The 26,439-nt window shown below is 46.8% G+C and overlaps 2 protein-coding genes across 3 annotated transcripts in view; one reads left to right on the top strand and one right to left on the bottom strand.

The window, feature by feature from the left end:
• ddx4 (DEAD (Asp-Glu-Ala-Asp) box polypeptide 4) overlaps positions 1-12,762 on the bottom strand; it is a 137,419-nt gene extending 124,657 nt beyond the window's left edge. Inside the window, exon 1 of one of the 2 annotated variants that reach the window (XM_038790920.1) lies at positions 12,550-12,762. The gene's annotated coding sequence lies outside the window, so the exon portion shown is untranslated. The remainder of the gene's footprint in view (positions 1-12,549) is intronic. The other variant, XM_038790925.1, reaches the window with a different exon arrangement.
• Positions 12,763-14,502: 1,740 nt separating this feature from the next.
• slc38a9 (solute carrier family 38 member 9) overlaps positions 14,503-26,439 on the top strand; it is a 96,258-nt gene continuing 84,321 nt past the window's right edge. The window contains 1 exon segment of the mRNA XM_038790928.1: positions 14,503-15,060. The gene's annotated coding sequence lies outside the window, so the exon portion shown is untranslated.

Raw genomic sequence — 26,439 nt, 5'->3', positions numbered from 1 at the left:
CGTGTGGAGTTTGTACATTCTCCCCGTGTCTGCGTGGGTTTCACCCCCACAACCCAAAAATGTGCAGAGTAGGTAGATTGGCCACGCTAAATTGCCCCTTAATTGGAAAAATTGATTGGGTAACTTAAATTTATAAAAAAATAAATTAAAAAATTCTCACGAGTAGGCTTCAATGAAGTTCCTGTGAAAAGCCCCTAATCGCCACATTCCGGCGCCTGTTCGGGGAGGCTGGAACGGGAATCAAACCCAAGCTGCTGGCCTTGTTCTGCATTACAAGCCAGCTGTCTTAGCCCACTGTGCTAAACCAGCCCCTAGTGGTTTTGCTTGAGGAAATAAATGGAAAATGGGAGGGAGAGTTGGGTTGTGCTCTTGAGGGGGGGTGTGGAGTGAGGTTGCGTGAAAGACTGAGATTGATTCAGTTTAAAGTGGTGCATAGGGCGCACATGACTAAGGCACGGATGAATGGGTTCTTTCCGGGAGTGGAGGATAATGCAAGGGTTTTTCAAGGGGGCCGGTGAACCGCTCGCACATGTTTTTGTTGGGAACTATGTTGGTCAAGTTCTGGGCTTCCTTCTTCATGACTATGTCGGAGATTTTGGGGGTTACCGTGCCCATGGGTGGCGAACTTTGGGTATCGGACGTGCATGGGCTGCAGGAGGGGAAGAAGGCTGATGTCCTGGCATTAGCCTGCCTGATAGCCGGACGCAGGCTCTTCTCGGTTGGAGGGCATCGGAGCTGCTGGGGGTACTTGTCGGAGTTCCTGCACTTGGAAACAAAATCGAATACGTCATTAGAGGGTTGTCGGAGGGGTTTGTTTTGAAGAGGGTGCCGTTTATTTCCTTCTTTAAAAGCTGGTTGTTGTCAGCAAATAAGGGGGTGGGTAGGTGTTGGGGGAAGAGGGGGGAAGGTTGGATAAATGAGGAAAATATGGGATTGGATGATGGGGGTATTTTTATAAAGATTGTATAAACTTGATTGTCTTTGTTATGAAATTGAGGATTTCTTGAATAAAAATATATTTTTTTAAAAGTCCACTGACGCACCTACACCACCGGAAAACCAACCAGGGATGATTGTAAATATGACATTAGGATATAAAAATTAAGTATTAATTTAGGAATAGGGAGTGGGATTCCCTGATCCTTATCCTGAGGCGAAGTGTTGACGCCGTCGGAAACACCCCAGGATCAGCAATTCTGGCCCCTACAGGGGGCCAGCAGGGCGCTGGAGCGGTTCAAGCCACTCCAGCTGCTCATCCGGCCGTGGAATGGGCACCGGGGGATACGTGCATGCGCAATGGGTCCGGCATGAACCTGCGCATACGCAATCCCACCGGCGCGACTTCCGCACATGCGTGGTGTCTCTGCTCCGCGCCGGCCCCTACCCAACATGGCGCTGGAGTACAGGCGCCGACGCAGAAGAAAGGAGGCCGCGAGACAGAGAGGCCGGCCCGCCATCGGTGGGTCCCGATCACGGGCCAGGCCACATTGGAAGCCCCCCCCAGGGTCGGAACTCCTCTTCCCCCCCCACAGGCCGCCACCCAACACTTCAACGCTGAGTTCCCGCCAGCTGAGAGCAGGTTAGAATGGCGCCGGCGGGACTCGGCATTTCCACAACAGCCACTCGGCCGATCTCGGCCCCAGAATTGGCGGACTGTCCGCGTTGAGTGGCCCGCAACCGGCGCTGCGCCAACCACGCCGGTACCAATGGAGCCGGCATCAGGGTGGAGTGGCACGATTCACGCCGGTGGCAGGGATTCTCCGGCCTGGTCCCGGGCTGAGAGAATCCCACCCAGGGTGGGGTTTAGTCTCTAACGGGTCAGAGATCTGGGTAATGCAACTGAAATTGTCACTGTATTTCATGTTTGCTGGGTGCAGATCTTCTCTGAGGGCTGAGGGTAATTCAATAAAGTGATTTGGTAATTATCAGAAGAAACTTGTCTCGCTGGCCACTTCAAGCCATACAGACGGGAATCTGGTGTCACAAACGATTATTGGGTGGGGCTCAGAGGGAGAAAGGGGATCCCCAACAGTATTCCCATCCATCCTCTGCCCTTGTCCGTCAATGAGGTAGATGTTACAAGTTTGGAAGGTGTTTTCGAAGGAGCCTTGGTGAGTTGCTGCTGTGCACCCTGTAGATGGCACACATTGCTGCCACTGTGCATCAGTGGTGGAGGGAGTGGTTCTTGGAGGTAGAGGGTGTGGTGATATGCATCACTGTAGATACACAAAGGGTTAATGTAAGTACATGTAGACTAGCTAGACACTAGCGGGAGCACCAGAGACATGACACACAGACTCTCAACCAATAGGTCAGTAAGATAGGACACGACCAATGGGCATTCACGATTCACACAGAGGTGACACTACCACAGGGGGGCATTACACCAACCCATATATAAAGGACACAACACACATGATCTTCCTCTTTCCAGTGGAGACACTGAGTGAGTACAGAAACAGGGTTGATTCAATATCACACCCACCACATGGATTGTAGCAGATGGTTTGTCAGACTGAGTAGCTATAGAAAGACTAACAGTAGAGTTGAATCCGAGTAGGAGAATTGTTAATAGTTTAATAAACGTGTTGAAGTTATCTCCACGTCTGAACCTTCCTTTGTCAGAGTGCACATCAAGGAAGCAGCTTATGCTACGCCAAGAGCATAACAAGACAGAGAATGGGGTGCTAATGAAGCGGGCTGCTTTGTCCTGAATGTTTTTGAGCCTCTTGACTGTTGATGGAGCTGTACTTATCCAGACAAGTGGAGATTATTCCATCACACTCCTGACTTGGGCTATGTAGATGGTGGACAGGCTTTGAAGAATCAGAGGGTGAGTCACTCCACACAGAATTCCCAGCCTCTGATCTGTTCTTGTCGCTACAGTATTTATTTGGCTGGACCAATCCTGTTTTAACAGGATTTTGACAGTGAAGCATTCAGCAATGGTAATGCCATTGAAAGTCCAGGGATGATGGTTAGATTCTCTCTTGTGGAGATAGTCATTTCCTGGCACGTGTTACTTGCCATTTATCAGTCCAAGCCTGAACGATGTCCAGGTCTTTCTGCATATGGGCATGGAATGCTTCAGAATCTGAGGAATCACAAATGGAACATTGTGTAATGATCAATGAACATCCCCACTTCTGAACTTACCATGGAGGGAATGTTATTAATGAAGTAGTTGAAGATGATTAGGCTTAGGAGACAACGTAGAGGAATTCCTGCAATGATATCCTGGGACTTGGATGATTGACCACCAACAACCACAACCCCTTTGTGCGAGGCATAACTCCGACCAGTGGAGAGTTTTCCCCCTGATTCCCATTGACTCCAGTTTTGTTAGAGATTCTTGATGCCACTCTAGGTCAAATGGGGCCTTGATGTCAAGGGCAGTCACTCTCACCTCACCCCTTCAGTTCAGCTCTTTTGTCTATCTTTGAATTTACAGTGCAGAAGGAGGCCATTCAGTCCATCGAGTCTGCACCAGCTCTTGGAAAGAGCACCCGACTTAAGCCCATACTTTCACCCCATCTCCTTAACCCAATAACCTAACCTAACCTTTTTGGACACTAAGGGCAATTTATCATACCCAATCCACCTAACCTGCACATCTTTGGACCGTGGAAGGAAACCTGAGCACCCGGAGGAAACCCACGCAGACACGGGGAGAACGTGCAGACCCAAGCTGAGAATCAAACCTGGGACCCTGGAACTGTGAAGCAACTGTGCTAACCACTGTGCTACCATGCTGCCCATGTTTGGACCAAGGCTGTAATGAGGTCAGGCTCTGACGGAACCCAAATTGAATATCTATGAGCAGTTTATTTCCGAGTAAGTGCTTTTTAATAGCACTGTTGATGACCCCTTCTATCACTTTTCTGATGATCAAGAATAGACTGAGGAGGTGGTAATTGGCTGGGTTGGATATGTCCTGTTTCCTCTGTACAGGCCATACATGTGCAATTTTCCATATTGTCAGGAAGCTGCCAGTGTTGTAGCTGTACTGGTTATTTTTTTGAATATAAATTTGCAGTGTCCAATTAATTTTTTCTAATTAATTTAGCACGGCCAATCCATCTGCCTTGCACATCTTTGAGTTGTGGGGGTGAAACCCATGCAAATACGGGGAGAATGTGCAAACTCCACATGGACAGTGACCCAGAGCTGGGATCAAACCTGGGACCTTAGCATCGTGAAGCAGCAGTGCTAACCACTGCACCAAAGTGCTGCCCCGGAACAGCTTGGTTAAGGGCACGGACAATTTTGGAGCACAAGTCTTCAGTACTATTGCTGGAATGTTGTCAGGACCCATAGTCCTGGGCGGCATGGTAGCACAGTGGTTAGCATTGTTGCTTCACAGTGCCAGGGTCCCAGGTTCAATTCCCGGCTTGGGTCACTGTCTGTGCGGAGTCTGCATGTTCTCCCTGTGACTGTGTGGGTTTCTTCCGGGTGCTCCAGTTTCCTCTCACATGTCCAGAAAGATGTGCTGTTAGGTAATTTGGACATTCTGAATTCTCCCTCTGTGTACCCGAACAGGGACCTTAATGTGGCGACTAGGGGATTTTCACAGTAACTTCATTGCAGTGTTAATGTTAGCCTACTTGTGACAATAAAGATTATTATTATAGCCTTTGTAATATCTAGTGTCTTCACCTGTTTTTTGATATCACATGCAGTGAATCAAATTGGTTGATGACTGGCATCTGTGATGCTGGGGCACTAGGAGGAGGTCGAGATAGATCATCCAGCTGATCCACCTGACACCTCTGCCTGAAAATTACTGCGAATGCTTCAGCCTTCTCCTTTGGTCTGATGTGCCAGGGTCTCACATCATTGAGGATGGAAATATTTGTGGATCTTCCTCCTCCATTGAGTTGTTTAATTGTCCACCACCATTCACACTGGATGTGGCAGGACTGCAGTGCTTAAATCTGATCCATTTGTTGTGGGATCGCTAAGCTCTGTCTATCCCAGCCTGCCATCACGGTTTGTCATGCAAGTATCCTATGTTGTAGCTTCACCAGGTTGACACCTCATTTTTAGATATGTCTGGTGACCTGCACTCTTCATTGAACCAAGATTAATCCCCAGGTTTGATGGTAATGGTAGAGTGGGAGCTACGCTGAGCCATGAAGCTACAGATTGCGACTGAGTACAATTCTGCTACTGATGGCCCACAGCACCTCTTGGATGCCCAATCTTGAGTTGCTTAATCTGTTTTGAAATCTATTGCTTTTAGCACAATGCTAGTGCCACACAACATGATGGAGGGTATTCTCAATGTGAAGGAGGGTCTTCATCATTAGTGAACCTGATGTGTTTTTACAATGGTTTCATGGGATGGAATTCTCTGATCCCCCGGGGGGTCGGAGAATCGCCCGGGGCCGGCGTCAATCCCGCCCCCGCTGTGTCCCGAATTCTCCGCCCCCCGAGATTTGGCGGGGGCGGGAATTGCGCCGCGCCGGTCGGCGGGCCCCCTGCGCCGATTCTCCGGCCCGCCACTGACAGGCCTTTCCCGCCGGTGTGGTTTAAACCACCTCTGGTACCGGCGGGATTGGCGACGCGGGCGGGCTCCGGGGTCCTGGGGGGGGGGCGCGGGGCGATCTGACCCCGGGGGGTGCCCCCATGGTGGCCTGGCCTGCGATTGGGGCCCACAGATCTGCGTGCGGGTCTGTGTGGCGGTGGCACTTTTTTTCTTCCACCCCACCATGGCCTTCATCATGGCGGGGGCGGAAGAGATCCCCTCCCCTGCGCATGCGGCGGTATGATGTCAGCAGCCGCTGACGCACCGGCGCATGCACGGAATTCTGCCGGCCGGCGAAGGCCTTTCAGCCCCGGCTGGCGGGGCGCCAAAGGCCGTTCGCGCCGGCCGGCGGAGCGGGAGCCACTCCGGCGCGGGCCTAGCCCCTAAAGGTGCGGAGAATTCCGTACCTTTGGGGAGGCCCAACGCCGGAGTGGTTCACACCACTCCGTCCCGCCGGGACCCCCAGCCCTGCCGGGTAGGGGAGAATCCCGGCCATGGTCACTACCACTAAGACTAGATTTTTTATTTCACCATCTGCATTAGCCTGGGCATCTGCATTACAAGTCTGGTGTTGTTAGCATTATGCCACCTCCTCCCCTAAATACAGCATACTAAATTGGAAGATGTACTGGTAATTCATTGTTTCACTTGGAAAAGTGTTTGTGGCCTTGGGCAATGAGAAGGGAAGAGGTAAAGGGACAGATGTTGCATCTCCTACACTTGCACCGAAAGGTGTTAGGGGTGACTGAGGAGTGGACTAAGGTGTCATGGAAGGAACGGTCCATATGGAATGCAGAAGTGGGAGGGTAAGGGAAGATATGTTTGATAGTTGCATCACCCTGGAGCTGGTGGAAATGGTGGAGGCTGATCCACTGAACAAAAAGGTTGATGGGGTGGAAGATGACGACAAAGGGAACCCTGTCATTCTTCTGGGAGGGAGGGGAAGGGGTGGGAGCAGGGGTGCATGAAATGGCTTATATTGGCGGGTCTAGCAGCTACACTGGTTGGGAATCCTTAGCTGAGAAAAAAGGAAGACACATCAGGAGCATCAGTGTGGAAGATTGCATCACTGGAAAAATGTGATAGAGATGGAGAAACTGGGGGAACGGAATGGAGTCCTTGCAGAATGTGAGGAAGTTCTAGTCAAAATACTTGTTGGAGTCTGTGGGTTTGGAGTATTAGTTGATAGCCAGTTCCAGAAAGGGAGACAGGGAGGTTGAGGAAGAGAAGAGTCAGAGATGGACCAGTTGAAGGAGGAAATTAGAAACAAAGTCAATGGAATGTTCCAGTTCATGGCGAGGTCAGGAGACGGCATCAATACAATCATCAATGTACCAGAAAAAGAGATAAGAGGGGTGCCTGAACAGGACTGGGATAATAATATTCCACATATCCCACAAGAAAGGCAGGCACAACTGGGGTCATGAGAGTACTCAGAGCAAAACCTGTGGCGATATGCATCACTGTAAATACGCAAGGGGTTAATGTAAATACACTAAGACTAAGTAAACACTAGAGGGAGCACCAGAGACATCGTGACATGCAGGCATACAGCTAATGAACACTTAGAATAGGACACGACCAATGTGCAGTGAAGGCACCCAGAGGTGACACTACCACAAGGGGGTAACCCATATAAAAGGACAGGGCACACATGCTCTTTCTCTTTCCACAGGCGACACTCAGAGAGAAGGGCAGGGGCAGATCAGAAGCATCACACCCACCGCATGGCTTAGAGCAGACTGGTTAGTTAGATTGAGTTACTATCGCAAGATTAGCAGGAGAGTTGAACTCAAGTGGGAGAATTGTTAACTTCAATAAATGTGTTAAACCTATCTCCAAGTCTGAACCTTCCTTTGTCAGAGCATTCATCAAGGAAGCAGCCTATGCTACATGAAGAAGAATAACACCTTTTATTTGGAGGAGTGGAGGTGATCTATAATTGATACCTGAACATGTAGCATATTGTGAATGTTCTGATTCAAATGCCCAAAGCTGAAACTGCTTCTCTGGTCCAACTTTGATTGGGACACTGTAGTTATTGAGCTTTCCCTGTGGTTACATATTAACCTGGTTCTCTTTGATCGTGATGTGGGGATGCCGGCGTTGGACTGGGGTGAGCACAGTAAGAAGTCTTACAACACCAGGTTAAAGTCCAACATGTCTGTTTCAAACACTAGCTTTCGGAGCACTGCTCCTTCCTCAGGTGATTCACCTGCTCTTTGATCCTGTAACTGGGAAATATAGGAACTTGCAGAGTAACTGCTGGGAATATCTGCCTCACAGAATATAACCTAAACAACTACCAGTGTATAAATCAGGACTGTGGAACACCACGGCATGATACGGAGCAGAGAATTTTGCTTACTTACAGTAACATAAAATGTTCAGGCAAAATTGCGCAAAATAATTTGGTTTTGGTTCTCTGTTGTTCTTCAGAATTGCTGGTCTGGCAACAAACATTTCTGTGGTTCAGGTTTGTGAATTTTTGTTGCTGAAAGGAGTTTTTTCTGCTGATTTTATAAATTTGTCAGGATTCTCTTTGCTGCTCTGTGCTTTGACGTTATGTATACTCACGCAAATACTGAGGGCGGAATTTTCAGATTTTTTCGCAGTGTCATCTCGGGCAGTAAAAGTGGAGGGTAACCTGTTGGCGGCATTGGTGGGTGCCCCAATGCATTTTTAGCCACTTTTTAAAAGATTCCATGGGTTTCATGCCGCCTCTGTGATGGGTGGCCTCTCCTTCCCCCGCCATGGCATCAGCTGATTGCCTCAATCAGCGGGGCACTCTGTTTAAAGGCCATCCTAGTGAATGAGCTCAGAGTGGCAAGGAAGGAGATCTGAGAGGAGACAGAGAGCACAGAGTCTCGCACTATGCGGGTGAGCTGCTCCTCTCTGTCGCAGACTCACAAAGCAGCATGGAGGGAATCCTGGCGCTCTTGAAAGAGTTTGGAGCCTTCTTGAAATGAAAACTCAACCTGAGTAAAAGTGAAATCTTCTTGGTGAACCCGCAAGGGAGAGGGGCAGAGCCGAAGAGACTGCCATTTGAACAGGCAGATTCTGCTACCTGCGGATACAAACCACCCTCGACTGGACACGGATCCACAAATGGAATCTGGCCAGCCTGGTGGAGGAAGTGAAAAAGGACCTGCAGAGGTGGAACACACACCCACTCTCCCTGACAGGGAGGGTGCAGACAATCAAGATGAGCGTGCTGCTCAGATCCCACTTCCTGTTCAAATCAATACCGATCTACATCCCCAAGGCCTTTTTCAACTCAGTAGAAAAACTATCAGAAAATCAAATTCACCCTCCAAGATGTGGAGGCCATTCACCAACTTGTTCCAAGATCTGTTTGTCGCCAGCAGCTAGTAAACCAGGGGGAGGTGGGATCCCCAGAGGAACCACAGACACAAACGGAAAAAGGGGTGGGGGAGGGGTAGTGGGAAGAGGGAGGGAACAAGAAGACACAGAACCGCAATACAAAGCCACCCCAATATGTTCAAGTTTGATGCACCAAAGAACAAAGACAATGCACAAAACTCCCAAGGCCGCTGTTAGGTCTAGCTTTCAGCCTCCACTCTCAACAAGGTCAATATGGATCTCATAATAGTGTGCTGATGTAAATCGCAGCCAAAATAAATTCAGAGGGTAGACCCTGCCTGAGGTCCTTGAATAAGTGAGCTTCCAGGAGACATTTGACAAATTTTCCATTGAAGATTTTACTTAAGTTCAAAGTTATGAACATTTAGCGAACAGATAGAAGTTGGCAATAGAATACAACAGATACATGTTTGTGGAATGACATTGGAACTAATTTTGGTGTCACTGCGATGCCAGATATGTAGGCCTTCCATGCCAATGATTGGCTAATCATATTAAAAACATGTTCCTTCGATTGTTTATATTGAACAGTGTATTGACAGTACTCAACCAGCCTGTGCTTGCAAAACCCAATACAAAATTTCTACTTTTAGCTGTGATTTTGAAATTTTACAGAACTTGTTGAACAATCCTGAGTGTAGTAATTGCTACACTCAAAATCAATTTAAGATAATCAGTCAAACTTTAACATGGTTCATTTTCGCATGCTGGAAGTGACCCCCCTGGTTTACATGCAGCAACCAGTTCTCAGCAAACAAAAGGGTTATGTTCAAGCTTTGCACCTTTTCTGAATTACCCAGGAGTTTAGGGAACATTGAGTTTCCTAATGTTTTCTCCATGGAAAAGCCATGGACAATTAGACTCAACTTGCCAAGCAATCAGCTCCCATTTCTCCAGTCATCTAAATTGTTGTGATTGTTTGAAATTTGGCATTCTTGCTTTTGCAAGATTTAAAGCTTTGGCAACATGACTCTCTTTTTAACATATTCTCTTCTAAATGAAACACCTTGTGGTGTTTTATTCTGTGTTCCCACTGCGCCCCCCCCCCCCCCCCCCCTCAAATCCCTCCCTCACTTCTTAAATTGGTGTTCCGTTGTTAAAAAATATCTCCTCCCTTAAGGTGCACCTTAAATCCTACCCCTTTGACCAGTCTTGACATATGAAGTATCTTAATTTTATTAATTTAATGGTACTATATAAATGCAAGTTCTGGTTATTATACTGTGAAGATTATTATTGTTGGTTTACACTGGGGTAAGCTACACTGATATTTGGAGCCAAGTAACCACTTTTCATTCAAGAACCATGATAACATAGAACATACAGTGCAGAAGGAGGCCATTCGGCCCATCGAGTCTGCGCTTAAGCCCTCACTTCCGCCCTTTCCCGTAACCCCTCCTAACTGTTTTGGTTACTAAGGGCAATTTATCATGACCAATCCACCTAACCCCACCTAACCTGCACGACTTTGGACTGTGGGAAGAAACCGGAGCACCCGGAGGAAACCCATGCAGACAGGGGGGAGAATGTGCAGACTCCGCACAGACAGTGACCCAGCAGGGAATCGAACCTGGGACCCTGGCGCTGTGAAGACACTTGTGGTGCCGTACTGCCCAAGATAAGTAAGGATTTAAACTTATATAATGCCTTTCCTTATCTCAGGATATCCTTCACAAACAATGATGTACTTTTCAAATGTAGGGAAACACAGAAACACAGAAGCTAATTTGTGTGCAGCAAGAGCTTCAAAATGAGCAATGAGAGCAGCATGCAGCGCAGTGGTTTAGGTTAACACTGGGACTGTGGCGCTGAGGACCCGGAGTTCTCCCAATGAGCCTGAGAGGACACAGCCAGAGTGAGACACAGCGAAGAGTGAGTTTGGGAATTTGAAGCTAGGTGGGAATTTGAATCTGGGTGGGGAGGAGGTGCTTTTTATCCCTGGTAAGTGACTGCTAAGTAGTTTTTCTTTTCAGTTGTATTTTTAAAAAAAATTTAGAATACCCAATTATTTTTTCCAATTAAGGGGCAATTTAAAGTGGCCAATCTACCTATCCTGCACATCTTTGGGTTGTGGGGGTGAAATCCACACAGACACGGGGAGAATGTGCAAACTCCCCACAACCCAAAAGATGTGCTGGGTAGGTGGATTGGCCACGCTAAATTGCCCCTTAATTGGAAAAAATTAATTGGATACTCTAAATTTATTTTTTAAAAATCACAAGTAGTTGAGGCCAAAACAGTGCACGTTTTCAAGAAGCAGTTAGATCTAGCACTTAGGGGGAATGGGATCAAAAGGTATGGATGAAAAATGGGATTAGGCTATTGGTTGATCAGACATGATCATGATAAATGGCTGAGCAGGCTCGAAGGGCCGAATGGCCTCCTCCTGCTTCTATGTTTCTATTTGATAATGGTGTTCAAAATGATGAAGACTCTGGATGGAGGAGATGGGGAAAACTGTTCACTATTGGCGGAAGGATTGAGAAACCAAAAGAACCAATGGCGACGAGAAGAAACATTTTTACACAGTGAGTTTTTATATGCAATGCTGTGATGGGTGGAGCAGGATTCAATCAGTTCTCAAATAATTGTCTGAAGGAAAAAGATGTAGGATCATGGGAACAATCAGAGTAGGACCAATGGAGTTGCTCTTGCAGGGAGCTAGGATGGGCTGAATGGCCTATCTATGTGGGGGGCCACTCTATGAGTCACACTGAGCTCAGCCCAGATAGACAGCACGTGACGCTTCCGTGCGGACTGTAAAGGCAGCCGGCTCGTTCTCACACGTGATCTCCAGGCTGTTGTCGGCAGCTGGCGTCAAGGTTTACGGGCAAGACGGCTACAGGCAGACAAACGGCGATTGTTGTTTTTTTTGTTTAAGGTAAAGTTGAGCGGTCTGGCATTTTTTTTAAGCGACGGTTTGTTAGTCGCAATCCAGGCAACAATGTCTTCTGGGAATGGTAGTTCGAACTGAAGTTGGCTGGGACGTTGATTCGCGCCTGCGCACAGTGAGTCGGGTGGTCGGGCTGGACCCGCGCTGGAAGGTTGGGGGACCTGGAACAGGTGAGGCGGGGCACGCGGCTGCAGCACTGCAGTGGGAGACAGCAGCAGCTGCTGCTTCAATCTCAGTCATTCAGAGAAATAACAATACTACAAATTTCAGTAAAACCGGGAGGGAGGTGGCGGACAGAGCAGCTCAGCCTCCTGTTTCTTGCTTCAATACTACAGAAACTTTTGCGTTCTCAGGTGCAGGTTTGCATTTGGCAATATAATGAGCAAATTCTCACTTCCAGTGCATTTTAGCTATCTGTCGCTTGCGTTAGCCAGGAGCAAAATCAGACGGATAACCGAACCACGTTACAGCGACCTCTTTATGAGTAGGGTGGGGGTGGGGGTGGGGGCAGGATTAAATTTGTTTTTCATCTGTCTTCCTTTCTTTCTCTCTCATTCCCGGTGACCTTTGAAGCCCACTGCATTGGAGATGCGATCCACCTGACTACTTGAGATTTATAATCAAAATAAAGCAGAGCTTTCATTTAAAGCTTATTGGAATTAAGATTTATGCGAACACAGCAAATTAAAAACATTAACCCCCGCCCCCTTTCAAGCCTAAACGGTCAAGGCAAGCGTTCAAATACCTGCATAGAAGTCGTGCTGTTCATATCGCCCCGAAATTGTTTCGGTTTTGGTTACTGTCCTTTAGAGTATATTTGCATCATCTTTCTCTGGTTTCTTGAATTTGTAATTCATTCCACGGTTGGTTTCTGATCTAGAATGTGTACGAAAGTATAATTGTTGGTTCAAGGATGACTTGTATATTTCTGTGCCCACGTCTGAAATTTTAAGGAAGAAACCTTTCAATATACGGAACTGCTAGTGCACCTAAATATAACTTGCTGGGCGGTACTTTTCTTAGTCTGACATCCCAATATGTGTCTGATCACAAAAGGTTGAGTTCCGCTGTTTCTGCTTTGTAATAGTCTAAACATGGCAGTATGAATGTAGTTTGTTTTTCCACCAGTCAGGAATCGTAACTAGAATGTGAAGTTACTTGAGCAGTTTTTTTTTGACGCCAAGTTTGTACTTTTGCAATTTTAATATTCTGGAAAGGTAGGTTGTCAATAATGGGACTGTGGCTTGAATTATTTGAAATTTAATTGAAATCATTAATGATAGAAATGCAGAAAACTTTAAAAAAATGCTAAATACAGATTTTGATTAGTCCAGATTCCATAGTAGCTCGTTGTGATTGCTGAACAAATGAAGTTGGTTCCAATTTCTACATCTCTGGTGGCCACTGCTGTCAGTTGGCAGTATAAGATTGCGTTTAAAAGCCTCAGTTTAAAGCCTCAGGAGGGAGGTATGAACAATCAGTTCTGGACACCTGTTGAAAAGTGTGTGTACAAGTTGCTTGTGGAAATGACAGAGTTCAAGTTTCACTTTCATTTTGTGCATGTGCAAACCTTCCAATGAAGAAGACTCTTGAGAAGGATACACTCTGTGGCAAACAAAGGAAGTTGAGGATGGTATTTTAAATAAGGCATACAATGCTACAAATATTAGTGGTAGGGCTGAAGACTGGTAACGATTTAGAATTGAACAAAGAATGACTTCAGAATGAGAGGGAATGGTACCATTTGGCCCTGCCATTTTGGTGCCGATTTTGTGGCCCCGTCGTTTTGGCGCCCATGCTTTTGGCATTCAACGACTTGGCGCCGCCAATATTCAGTGCTGGCTAGCCCACTACAAATTTTAAGTTACGAAACCTGCCCAAACAATTTAACAATTTAGCCCTTTTTGCACAAGTATTACTCTGATGAATGTATGCCAATATTACCTAGTTAATGCTTATTAAGAGTATAGGAACTGCCTAGTTAGTACTAATCACCTAGTTCTGTAGCGCAACATACTGTTAGAATTTCACTTTTAGAATTTCACTTTCTTTTAAAGATTTAAAAGTAGTTAAGTCGAACCCATCTGCAGAAATGGCTGAAAGTATTTTAAGTAAGAAAGACAAACCTAAATTTTCTCACAATGGATATCTATATGTGTTCGACAAGCATAGCAAAAAGGACACTTTGATGAAGTTTTGGAGATGTGAAAACAAGAACGAGTGCAAAGCCCGTATACACACTAAAAACAATGAAGTGATAAAGGAAATAAACGAGCATTCTCATGGTGCTTCAGCAGCAAGCGTGGAAGTAGCTGCAATTAAAACAAGTGTAAAGCGCCGGGCTGGACAGAGTCAAGATCAACCATCGGCAATTTTAAGTTCTTGTACAGAAAATATTTCTCAAGCCGCTCAAGGAGTACTTCCAATTGCAGCCGCAATGAAGCAAATTGTAAGAAGAAGAAATCAAATAAACCTTGTTTCTCCAAACCCTGTTCATGTTCGTGAATTAGTGATCCCCGATGATTACAAACATATGAAGAACAGTGGTGAACGTGAGAACTTTTTAATAGCAGACAGTGGTCATGAAGATGATAGAATTTTAATTTTTGGGAGACAGAGCTGGACTGTGTTTTTATTAGATTCTGAAGTGTGGTATGTTGATGGGACCTTTAAATTATCTCCTCCATTATTTACACAGGTTTATGTAATTATGGGAAGAAGGCATGGAGGAGTTCATCCAGTTTTATATGCCTTATTACCAAATAAAAGGCATGCAACATATGTACTCATGTTTCAGATGTTTCATGACGCAATCCCAGGATTAAATCCGAGAAGAATTTCTTGTGACTTTGAATAGGCAGCTATTTCTGCAATGGAAGAATGTTTTCCAGGAGTAACGATACAAGGATGTTTCTTCCATTTAGCGCATAACGTATACAAGCATCTTAAACAGATTGGGCTCCAGGTTTTATATAACAATGATTCCGAATTTGCTTTAAGAGCTAAAATGATCATAGCCTTATGCTTCGTGCCTGTTCCTTACTTGGATAACTACATCGATACCCTGTCAGAAGACTTGCCGTTAGAACTTCAATCGCTGCTTAACTGGTTTGAAGATAATTACGTAGGACGACCAATGAGAAGAGGCAATGGCAGGCGGCCCCCTCTTCTTCCTTCAGAGATGTGGAACCAGTACAATCGAACAATCAACGGAGATGACCGAACTAACAATCACGCAGAAGCAGCACATAGAAAGGTATATGCCGAATTAGGAGTTCACCACCCCATTATATGGAAATTTATTGATGGACTGAGAATTCAAAAGAACCGAGATGCATATTATGAACAATTGGTTGCTGGCCATGCTCCAAAACAAAAACTTCTTAAGTATGTGAGAGCTGACGAGCGCAATTTGAATATTGTGCGCCAGTTTAATGAGAGAGAACCATTAGAGTATTTGCATGGTATAGCCCACAATTACAAAATACATTAAATTACTGAGTTTTAATTATTATTTTCTTTTTCTTTTACATAAATATTTTAGGCCAGAATAAAGGTTTCGTATTTTTATCCTAGTTTCATTTAATCTATTTATTACATGCTTTCATTTTAATTTTGGCGCCAAACCGTGGTGGGCCAGGAAAATGAGCGCCAAAAAAATGGCGCCAAAAGATTGGGGCCAAAAAGGCGGTGCCAAAAAGCACCCGACCCGAATGAGAGGAAGCTAACACAATCTTAAAAACAGGCATTAGCTTCAAGTATAAAGGAAGAGAATAGCTGAAGTAAATGTTGGATGAGATGTGAATTAATCATGGGAAACAACAAAGGTAGAGATCTTACATATGTATTTTACATTTTCATCCCAAGAATAGTAGAAAATTAAGGGACAAAAGGGAGGGAGTAATTTTAAACTGTCAAAAGAGAAAAATATTAGGAAAACTAATGGGGTGGAAGGCTGACCAGTCTCCTGCAGCTGATGGCCTGTCTCCAAGGGTCTTAAAAGAAGTCGCTGCAGAGATGCTGGTACAGTGGTTAGCACTGTTGCCTCGTAGCATCAGTGACCCCAGGTTCGATTCTGACCTCTGGTCACTCTGTGTGGAGTTTGCACTTTTCCCCTGTGTCTGCGTGGGCTTCCTCTGGGTGCTCCGATTTTCTCCCGCAGGTTAGGTGGATTGGCCATGTTAAATTGCCCCTCAAGTGTCCAACTGGGTGGGGATACAAGGCCAGAGTGGGGAATGGCCTAGGTAGGTTGGACTTTTGAAGGGTCAGCACAGACTCGATGGGTCGAATGGCCTCCTGCACTGTAGGGATTTTATGATTCTATGATAGTGGATCTTTCAAAATTCCGTAAATTTTGCAAGGGCCCCAGCAGGTTAGAAAAACAAATGTAGCACCTCTATTCAAGGAGGGAGACAGACAGCAGGAAACTAGAAACTACGTTAGCCTAACATCTGTCAATGGGAAAATAATGGAGGCACTTGCAGGACATTTAGAAAATCATAATACAATTGGAGAGTCATGGCTTCATGAAAGAGAAATCGTGTTTAACAAATTTATTAGAATTCTCCTGAGTATGTAACAATAGTGTCGATAATGGGTATTCAGTAGACGTAGTGTAGTTATTTGGCAAGGCGACACAAGGTTACTACACAAGAAAAGAGCTCATGGTATTAGGGGTAACATTTCAATACGCATAGATCATTGGCTAACTAAGAGGAAACAGTCGGGAAAAACAAATCCTTTTCAGGTTGGCAACTACTCTGCTGTTGTAATTACTCTAATCTATATTGGTGACTTGGTTAAAGGACCAAATGTATTGCAGCTAAATTTGTTAATACAAAATTAGGTGGGAAAAGCAAGTCGTGCGTTGGATGCAAATGCTGAAAAGGGATTAGATAGGAATGGCAACTTCAGTTTAAGTGGGAATGTGACATTATCCACTTTGGTGAAAAGAAAAGCAGAATATTATGTAAATGGAGGGAGACTGCAGAATACTACATACAGAGAAATATGAGGTGCATAGTATGTGAATCAAAGTTAACATTCAGGAAAGGTAAAGTAAATTATTGCAGGTGGGATGGAGTATAAAAGTAGGGAACTGTACATGGCATTGTTGAGATCACACTTGAGTACTGTGCAGTTTTAGTTCAGGGATTTAAGGAAGGAAATAGTCGCATTGGAAGCAGTGTCCCTCCCTCCTCCCCCCAGAGAAAGCTAGCCATGTCAGTGAGCCAGGTCTCTGACTTTGGGGCCTTTGAGTCCCTCTGAGCTAATAATATCTGTCTCCGGGCTGCCAGAGAGGCAAAAACCCAGAACATCTGCCCCTCTCCTCAGGATTCCCAGATCTTCCAGCACTCCGAAAATGGCCACCTCTGTACTCGGTGTCACCCTTGTTTTTAACATCTTGGACATGACATCCGCAAACCCATGCTAAAATCCCCTAAGCTTCGGGCATGCCCAGAACATATGAACGTGGTTCGCTGATCCTCTCGTGCACCTTGCGCACCTGTCTTCTTTCCCAAAGAACCTGCTCATCCGGGCCACTGTCATGTGTGCCCGGTGAACGACCTTACACTGTATCAGGCTGAATTAACCTGGCGCATGACTAGGACGTGTTGACTCTACTCAACGCATCCGCCCAGAGACCATTCTCTATCTCTTCTCCTAACTCCTCTTCCCATTTGTGTTTCAGCTCCTCGGTCTGCGTTTCCCCTGACTCCATGAGTTCTTTATAGATGTCCAAAACCCTTCCCTCTCCCACCCATACTCTGGAAACTACCCTGTCCTGTATCCCCCTTGGTGGTAGGAGTGGAAGGTTGAGACCTGCCTGTGTAGAAAGTCCCACACATGCAGATACCTATACTCATTCACTCATTCCCAAACTCGATTCAAATTTCTCCTCCAATTCCATCAGGCTGGGAAAGCTCCCCTTGTTGATCTTGTTGAGCCACATAGAATTCTCGGGGGGGGGGGCTTGACCGTGTGGACACTTGAGGTTATTTCTCCGTGTGGAAGAGTTTCGGACCAAGGGGCATAATCTGAGGCATAAGGGGTGGTCTATTTAAGGCAAAGATTAGGAGGTTTCTTCTGAGGGGAGTAAATCTGTGGAATTCTTTTTTGTGTAGTTAGTGTTTTTTAAAATTTAGAGTACCCAATTCATTTTTTCCAATTTAGGGGTAATTTTGCGTGGCCAAACCACCTAACCTGCACATGGTTTGGATTTTGGGGGTGAAACCCACGCAAACACGGAGAATGTGCACGCTCCAAACGGAGAGTGACCCAGAGCCGGGATTGAACCTGGGACCTCGGTGCCGTGAGGCAACCATGCTAACCACTTGCGCCACCATGCTGCCTAATCTGTAGAATTCTTTATCACAGAACTGTGGAGGCCGAGTAGTTAGTATGTTCAACATAAAAAAATAGGAGCAGGGAGAGGCCATTCGGCTCTTAGAGCCTACTCCACCATTCATTATGATCATGGTTGATCACCTGACTAATGCCCCCCCCCCCCCCCCCCCAATATCCTTTGATCTCTGCGGGGACTCATATTTTATCTTCTACTAAGAATCGGTAGTCCGGGTGGCGAGACCACTAAACCGTGATACAACCATTGAGGAGGATGTGTTTAAGGAAATCCCCCAACTCCCCATCAAAGATAATCTTGGAATTCCACCAAGCATGAATTAAGTCCAAGCTGCCATTAAACATGTGTAAGAATGGAAAAGCCCACAGGAGTGGATGGGATTCCAGTGGAGATTTTCAAAGTTGGAGGAGGAGGTGATCACCTGTCAACTCCAGCAGCTGTTCCTGAAAATCTGGGACAGAGAAGAAATTCCTGCCGGCCTCTGGGATATATCTTCAAGACAGGAGACAAGTCGGACTGTGGGAACGACCGAGGAATCTCCCTACTCTCTATCGCTGGGAGATGTGGTCAGGTGAATTACTGGGGATAGGGTGGGGGCCCGGATAGGGGCACTGTCATGGGGTCAATGCAGACTCTTTTGTAGGCTGAATTGCCTCATGCACTGTCGGAATGATTTCTGATTTCTAAAATCACTGCCCGAATCCTCACTAGTTGTCTTTTCCCAGTCTCTGAAGAAATCCTTCCAGAAAGCTAGTGTGACTTTGAGCAAACCATGGAACGTGGACCTGATTTTCACTGCTAGGCAACTTCCAAGAGAAATGTCAGGCGCAATATCAACCACTCTGCATTGCCTTCATTGACCTAATGAAGGCTTGGTAAGTGTTATGGAAGACCCTGTCAAAGGGCAGCTGTCCGGAGAAATTCATCAACATCCTCCGAATCTATGACAAGATGTTGGTGACACATCTCTGCGAAAATAAGACCAAAACTTTTGAGGTTAAAACAAGTGAAGCAGAGATATGTCATAGCCCCAAGGCTTTCCGTCAACTTCACCACTACTGTCCTTCACCTTGTCAAGAACAAGCTTCCCAGTGGCATGGACATTATCTACAGAATGGATGCAAAGCCTTTCAACCTCAACCAGTTGAAATCCAAGAAAATTATGACACTGATATCACTCGTGGAACTTCAGTATACGGGTGACATCACCATCTCCACTCTGAAGAGAATTCCCGAGCCATGCTTGATATCTTCGTTCAAGCATACCAAAGAATCCATCTCGGCTTCAACCTCAAGATTGAAATCGTTTACTAACCTGCTCCAGGGCAAGATGGCAAGATCTAGTGTCTCCTTCCATCAAGATCAATGGAGAAACTCTTATCAAGAGTGGAACATTTCTCCAGCCTGGTCCAACGTCGTATCGAATCCAAGAGTGCCTCCTTCCGGCGCCGAAGGACGAGCATGACATTCTTGCTAACACCAAAGTCCTCGTGTACAAGGCAGTCTCCCTCCCAACTCTTCTATACAGCTCAGAAACTTGGAATACATACAGACGTCACCTTGAGGCCCTGGAGCGATACCATCAACACTGTTGGGGATCGATTCTCCGCATCAGTTGGGAGGATAGCTTTACTAACATCAGCATTCTTATTTTTAAAAGAAGTATAGGTAGGTTTTATGTTAACAAATAACCAAAAACACAAGAACATAAATAACACATTTTTCTTTTTGAAATTTCGAGTGCCCAATTAATTTTTTCCAAATTAAGGGGCAATTTAGTGTGGCCAATCCATCTACCCTGCACATAGAACATAGAAGAACATAAAACAGTGCAACACAGTACAGGCCCTTTTGTTGTGCTGACCATTATCCTAATCTTAAGGTCAACCTAACCTACACCCCTTCAATTTACTGCTCTATGTGCCTGTCCAAGAGTTGCTTAAGTCCCCAATGACTCAGACTCCACCACCGTTGCTGGCAGTGCATTCCATACACCCAGCACTGTGTAAAGAACCTACCTCTGACATCTCCCCGATACCTTCCTCCAATCACCTTGTGTCTGCTCATGACAGCTATTTCCGTTCTTGGGAGGGGGGGGTGGGGGGGGAGTCTCTGGCTATCCACTCAATCTATGCCTCTCATCATCTTGTACCTCTATCAATTCATCTCTCTCTTCCTTCTTCGCTCCAGTGAGAAAAGCCTGTTTTTAAAAACTCACCACTATTCTTAGAATTCCCCCTATACCAAAAAGGTTCGATATTCTAAATGGTGAACAGGGATTCTCACTCCCTGACTCCGATGCAGGCTTCAGTGGGTGCTATTCAGGTCAAACTATATTTTCAAGTTATCCCCTGGTATAACCCATACCTTCACCGAAGATTTTATCTACTTGCCACCTAGTAGCATAGATGACAAGTAAGTAAAGTAGACTTTAGGAAAAAAAAACACTTTTTCAGGTTAAGTTATCTTTTAAAAGCTGCAAACACTTTCTTTACATTAAGGAAAAAAGGTCTTGCTTCTGGATTCTGCTGGTTGGTTGAAGGGACCTTCAGGCCCACCTTGACAATCAATCTTCTTTAAAGTCTGGTTTTCTTGAGATGTGTTTGCTGGTTAGCTCTGTTGCTGTGTCTTGTCGATCCATGTACTGAGCTATAAGAGCTGGCTCTGCTAGCTGTCTCTCAGCTGACTCAGACTCCTGTTTAAATTCTAGTCTTCCTTAGATGTATAGCTGTTTAAACTCAGCTGCTTGTCTTGTCTTTCCCATGACTGAGCTGTGAGAGCTGAATACGCTTCTCTCCTCTCTCTGAGTTCTCCTCCCCTCCTGTCCTGTTGCTGGTCTGCTTCTGCTCCCTGGGTTTATATTCTCCTTTCTACCAATTATTAAGTTTTTAGAGCCTTATTGTAAATTCACTTATTTTACATTCTAATACAACTAAGTATTCATTTTGGGCATGGCCTCACCTCTCAAATCTGATTACATTGTCCTTTGTGATGTTCAAAATATGCTTTGGTTTCAATAGAGGTGTTACTTTTAATTCTGATTTCGAATTGTTTAATTTTACAAATGTCCCCAGCTCATAATTTTGCCTTTGATTTTGACTTTAAATTATGTTTCTTGTAGACAGGTCATCTCCAATTTTCTTTTAATTGACTTGATGTTAGTAGAATTTCACACTTAGAATTGACACCAAATTCGACTGAGCATCATCCATTCTTTCCAGCTGTTTACTAAGAGAGTTAATTTCAGTGAAGGTGTGAAACCTTTGCTTTTAACTGTATGCTAAAATTTTACTTGGTTATGACTTGAAAGACCTGCCTGTTTTAAACATTCGTCACTTAATTCAATTGAAACTCTCATCCATACTTTTCCAGATACTTCCTAAGATAGTTACATTCAATGAAGGTGTGAGCCATTGTTTTATCTTACTACACGAATCCTGTGTGTTTGCTAAGCCTGCTTGTGAGAAAGAATCTGCATTTTATAATCCTGCTCTTTGAAGCTGCTGTTAACCTTTTGTGGGTTCTTTCCCTGTATCCTCTCATGTTTCTCTCAGACCAGATATTGCCAGACTTCCATGTTTCAAATGACACATTTTTCTGTATTTTCAAGAACAAACCCTAGCCCCCGTTCTTCATAAGACATACCCTCCATTCCAGGCAGCATCCTGGTAAATCTCCTCTGTAGCCTCTCCAAAGCATCCAGTTCCGACCAGAACGGGCCACAATATTCCAAGTGTGGTCTAACTAGGGATTTATAAAGCTGCAGCAAAACCTCTAAACTCAATCCCCCTGTTAATGAAAGTCAACACACCATACGCCTTCTTAACAACCCTATCAACCTGGATGGCAACTTTGAGGGATCTATGTATGTGGACCCCAAGATCCCTCTGTTCCTCCACACTTCCAAGAATCCTGCATTTAACCCTGTGTATTCAGCATTCAAACTCGACCTTCCAAAATGAATCACTTCACATTTATCTAGGTTGAACTCCATCTGCCACTCAGCCCAGCTCTGCATCCGGTCAATGTCCTGTTGTAACCTGCAACAGCCCTCAACATTATCTACAACTTCCCCAACCTTCGTGTCATCGGCAAACTTACTAACATCTTTGGGTTGTGGGGGAGAAACCCACGCAAACATAGGGAGAATGTGCAAACTCCACACACAGTGACACAGAAACTGGATCGAACCTGGGACCTCAGCGCTGTGAGGCTGAGTGCTAACCACTGTGCCACCGTGCTGCCCGTAAATAACACATTAAGTATAGCATTTAAATTAGCTATTTTTTAAAGCCCCCAACAGCTAGCTAAGGTCTAGACCTTTGAAAAAAGAAATAATTAGTTGCCATCTCAGAATCTTTACTGAAACCCTGATGGTGAATTACAATTTTTTTGGGAAGATATTTATTGAGGCATTTATAATTGTAACAATTTTAAACATCAAATTTCAACTAGAAAAAGCAGCATGGTGGAGCAGTGGTTAGCACTGCTGCCTTGCAGAGTCAAGGTCCCAGATTCAATCCCGGCTCTGGGTCACTGTCCGTGTGGAATTTATACATTCTCCCCATGTTTGCATAGGTTTCGCCCCCACAACCCAAAGATGTGTGGGGTAGGTGGATTGGCCAGGCTAAATTGCGCCTGAATTGGAAAAAATGAATTGGGTACTCCTAAATTTATAAAAAAATTAAAACTAGAACTGCTACTGGCCTATTTCCCTGTCGTTCCGCTAGGAAAGGCTGCCACCGCCTAAAGAACCCTTGTACTGATCCCCTCAGGGCAAATTTCACCTTCTCCAATTTAATGAACCCCGCCATATCACTGATCCAGGCTTCCACGCTTGGGGGCCTCGCATCCTTCCATTGGAGCAAGGTCCTCCGCCGGGCTACTAGGGACGCAAAGGCCAGAACACCGGCCTCTTTCGCCTCCTGCACTCCTGGCTCCACTGCAACCCCAAAAACTGCGAGTCCCCAGCCTGGCTTGACCCTGGATCCCACCACCCTCTACACCGTCCTTGCTACTCCCTTCCAAAACTCCCCCAGCGCTGGGCACGCCCAAAACATATGGGCGTGGTTCGCTGGGCTCCCCGAGCACCTAGCACATCTGTTCTCGCCCCCGAAAAACCTACTCGTCCTCGTCCCAGTCATGTGGGCCCTCAGTCATGTGGGCCCTATGCAGCACCTTGAACTGTATGAGGCTAAGCCTCGCACAGGAAGAGGAGGAATTCACTCTCTCCGGGGCATCCGCCCACGTCCCCTCCTCAATCTCCTCACCCAGCTCCTCTTCCCATTTACCCTTCAGTTCCTCCACCGATGCCTCGTCTGCCTCCTGCATTACCCGTTTATATGTCCGAAATCCTCCCTCCTCCAACCCACACCCCCGAGAGCAACCGATCCCGCACCCCTCGTGGGGGCAGCAAGGGGAACCCCTCCACCTGCTGCCTGGCAAACGCCCTCACCTGCATGTATCTAAACATGTTCCCCGGGGGGAGCCCAAACTTCCCCTCTAACTCCCCCAAGCTCGTGAACCTCCCCTCCGCAAACAGGTCCCTCAACCTCCTAACCCCTATCCTGTGCCAGCCCAGAAATCCGCAATCAATGCTCCCTGGGACAAACCGATGGTTCCCCCGTATCGGGGCCTCCATCGAGCCCCCCACTTCTCCCCTTGTGCCGTCTCCATTGCCCCCAAATTTTGAGGGTAGCTGCCACCACCGGGCTCGTGGTATACCTCGTTGGAGGGAGCGGCAACGGTGCCGATACCAGCGCCTCCAGGCTCGTGCCCACACATGATGCCGCCTCCATCCTCTTCCATGCTGCCCCTTCCTCGTCCATTACCCACTTACGCACCATCGCTGCGTTGGCAGCCCAATAGTACCCAGAGGTTGGGCAACGCCAGCCCCCCCTATCCCTGCCCCATTCCAGGACCACTCTTCTCACCCTTGGAGTCCCATGCGCCCACACAAATCCCGTGATACTCCTGTTGACCCTCCTAAAAAAGGCCTTCGGGATAAGGATGGGGAGGCACTGGAACAGGAACAAAAACCTCGGGAGCACCGTCATAACGGACTGCACCCTCCCCACCAGTGGCAGTGGTAACATATCCCACCTCTTAAACTCCTCCTCCATCTGCTCCACCAACCTTGTGAGGTTGAGCTTGTGCAGGGCCCCCCAACTCCCAGCCACCTGGACCCCTAGGTACCTGAAGCTCTTCCCTGCCTGCTTCAGTGGGAGCCGACCAATCCCCTCCTCTTGATCCCCGGATGCACCACAAACAACTCGCACTCTTACCCAGGTCCAACTTATACCCAGAGAAACCCCCGAATTCACTAAGAATCCTCATCACCTCTGGCATCCCCCCCCACCGGGTCCGCCACATTCAGCAACAGGTCGTCCGCGTACAGCGACACTCGATGCTCCTCCCCACCCCGCACCAGGCCCCTCCAGTTCCCTGACTCCCTCAATGCCATGGCCAGGGGCTCAATCTCTGTGGACCACCTTAAACTGTCAGGCTTTGCCTGGCACACGACGAGGATGCATTAACTCGTCTCAGTGCTGCCTCCCATGATCTGGCCTCCAACTCCCCCAACCCCAGCTCTTCTTTCCACTGTCTTTTCACCTCTCCTATTGGGGCTCCCTCCCTCTCCATCAGTTCCTTGTAGATCTCTGAGAACTTCGCCGCTCCTACTCCTGTTCTCGACACCACCTTATCCGGCAGTCCCAGGTGCGGGAAAGTTGAAACCTGCCTCTGCACAAAATCCCTCACTTGTAGATACTGGATCCCATTCCCACTTGGCAACTCAAACTCCTCCTCCAAGCTCGGGAAACCCTGTTCAATAAACAGATCCCCAAATCTCTCGATTCCCACCCGCTGCCATCTCCAAAACCCCCATCTAGCCCCCTGGAGTGAACCGGTGGTTATCACATATCCAAGCCCACACCAATGCCCCCTCCAACCCCATGTGCTGCCGCCACTGTCCCCACACCCTCAGGGCTACCTGAATGGTAGTAGTACCGAGCCGGTGAGAACGGCAGAGGTGTCGTTCACAGTGCCCACAGACATGTCCTTGCATGAGGCCACCTCAACCTGTTCCCATACCGACCTCCCCCACTACCTTCTTCCTGCCTGTTGCAATGTTCTGTTTAGTAGCAATTAGTGAAATTTGGAAGAGCCAGCCAGCCAGCCCCCCCCCCCCCCCCCCCCCCGACCACCACCACCTCCGTTCCAGCAGCACCTTCTTCACCGTGGGATTTTACCCACCCAAACAAATCCATGAGATCTCTGCATTCACTTTTTTGAAAAACACCTTGGGGATAAGAATTGGGAGGTTCTGAAAACAAACAAAAACCTTGGGAGGACCATTATTTTAACTATCTGAACCCGCCCCGCCAATGAGAACGGAGCGCATCCCACCTCCATGTCTCTCCTCATCTGTTCTACCAACCGATCCAAATTCAGTTTTTATGCAACTGCTCCCACTCCCATGCCACCTGGAAACCCAAATATCAAAACCTCCCTCCAAACGGCATCTCACCCAATCTCTTCTCCTGCCCCCTCACCTGTTTCACACAGATCTCACTCTTACCCATGTTCAATTTGTATCCCCCCCCCCCCCCCCCCCCCCCCTGCTGCTATTGACCAAGGTACCTATCTTTGAGCCAGGAAATCCAGAAAAGGCTGCCATCGTTTACAGAACCCTTGTATTGATCCCCTCAGGGCAAATTTGACCCTTTCCGGTTTTATAAATCCCGCCATGATCACTGATCCAGGTCTCCATACTTGGGGGGTCTTGCATCCTTCCATTGTAACAGAATCCTTCGACGGGCTACTCGGGATGCAAAGGCCAGGACACCGGCCTCTTTCGCCTCCTGCACTCGCGGCTCTACCGCAACTCCAAAAATCGCGAGTCCCCACCCTGGTTTGACCCTGGATCCAACCACCCTCGACACCGTCCCCGCCACCCCCTTCCAGAATTCTTCCAGTGCTGGGCATGCCCAGAACATATGGGCGTGGTTCGCTGGACTCCCCGAACATCTGGTGCACCTATCCTCGCCCCCAAAGAACCTACTCATCCTAGTCCCGGACATGTGGGCCCGGTGCAGCACCTTAAATTGGATGAGACTAAGCCTCGCACGTGAGGAGGAAGAGTTGACTCTCTCCAAGGCATCCGCCCAAATCCCGTCCTCTATCTGCTCCCTGAGTTCCTCCTCCCATTTAGCCTTCAGCTCCTCCACTGACGACTCCTCCACCTCCTGCATTACCTTATAAATGTCAGAC

The sequence above is a fragment of the Scyliorhinus canicula genome, chromosome 3, assembly GCF_902713615.1.
Source record: "Scyliorhinus canicula chromosome 3, sScyCan1.1, whole genome shotgun sequence".
Lineage (NCBI taxonomy): Eukaryota > Metazoa > Chordata > Chondrichthyes > Carcharhiniformes > Scyliorhinidae > Scyliorhinus > Scyliorhinus canicula.
Note: the sequence above shows the minus strand (reverse complement) of the source record. Positions and strands in the feature narration are given on the sequence as shown.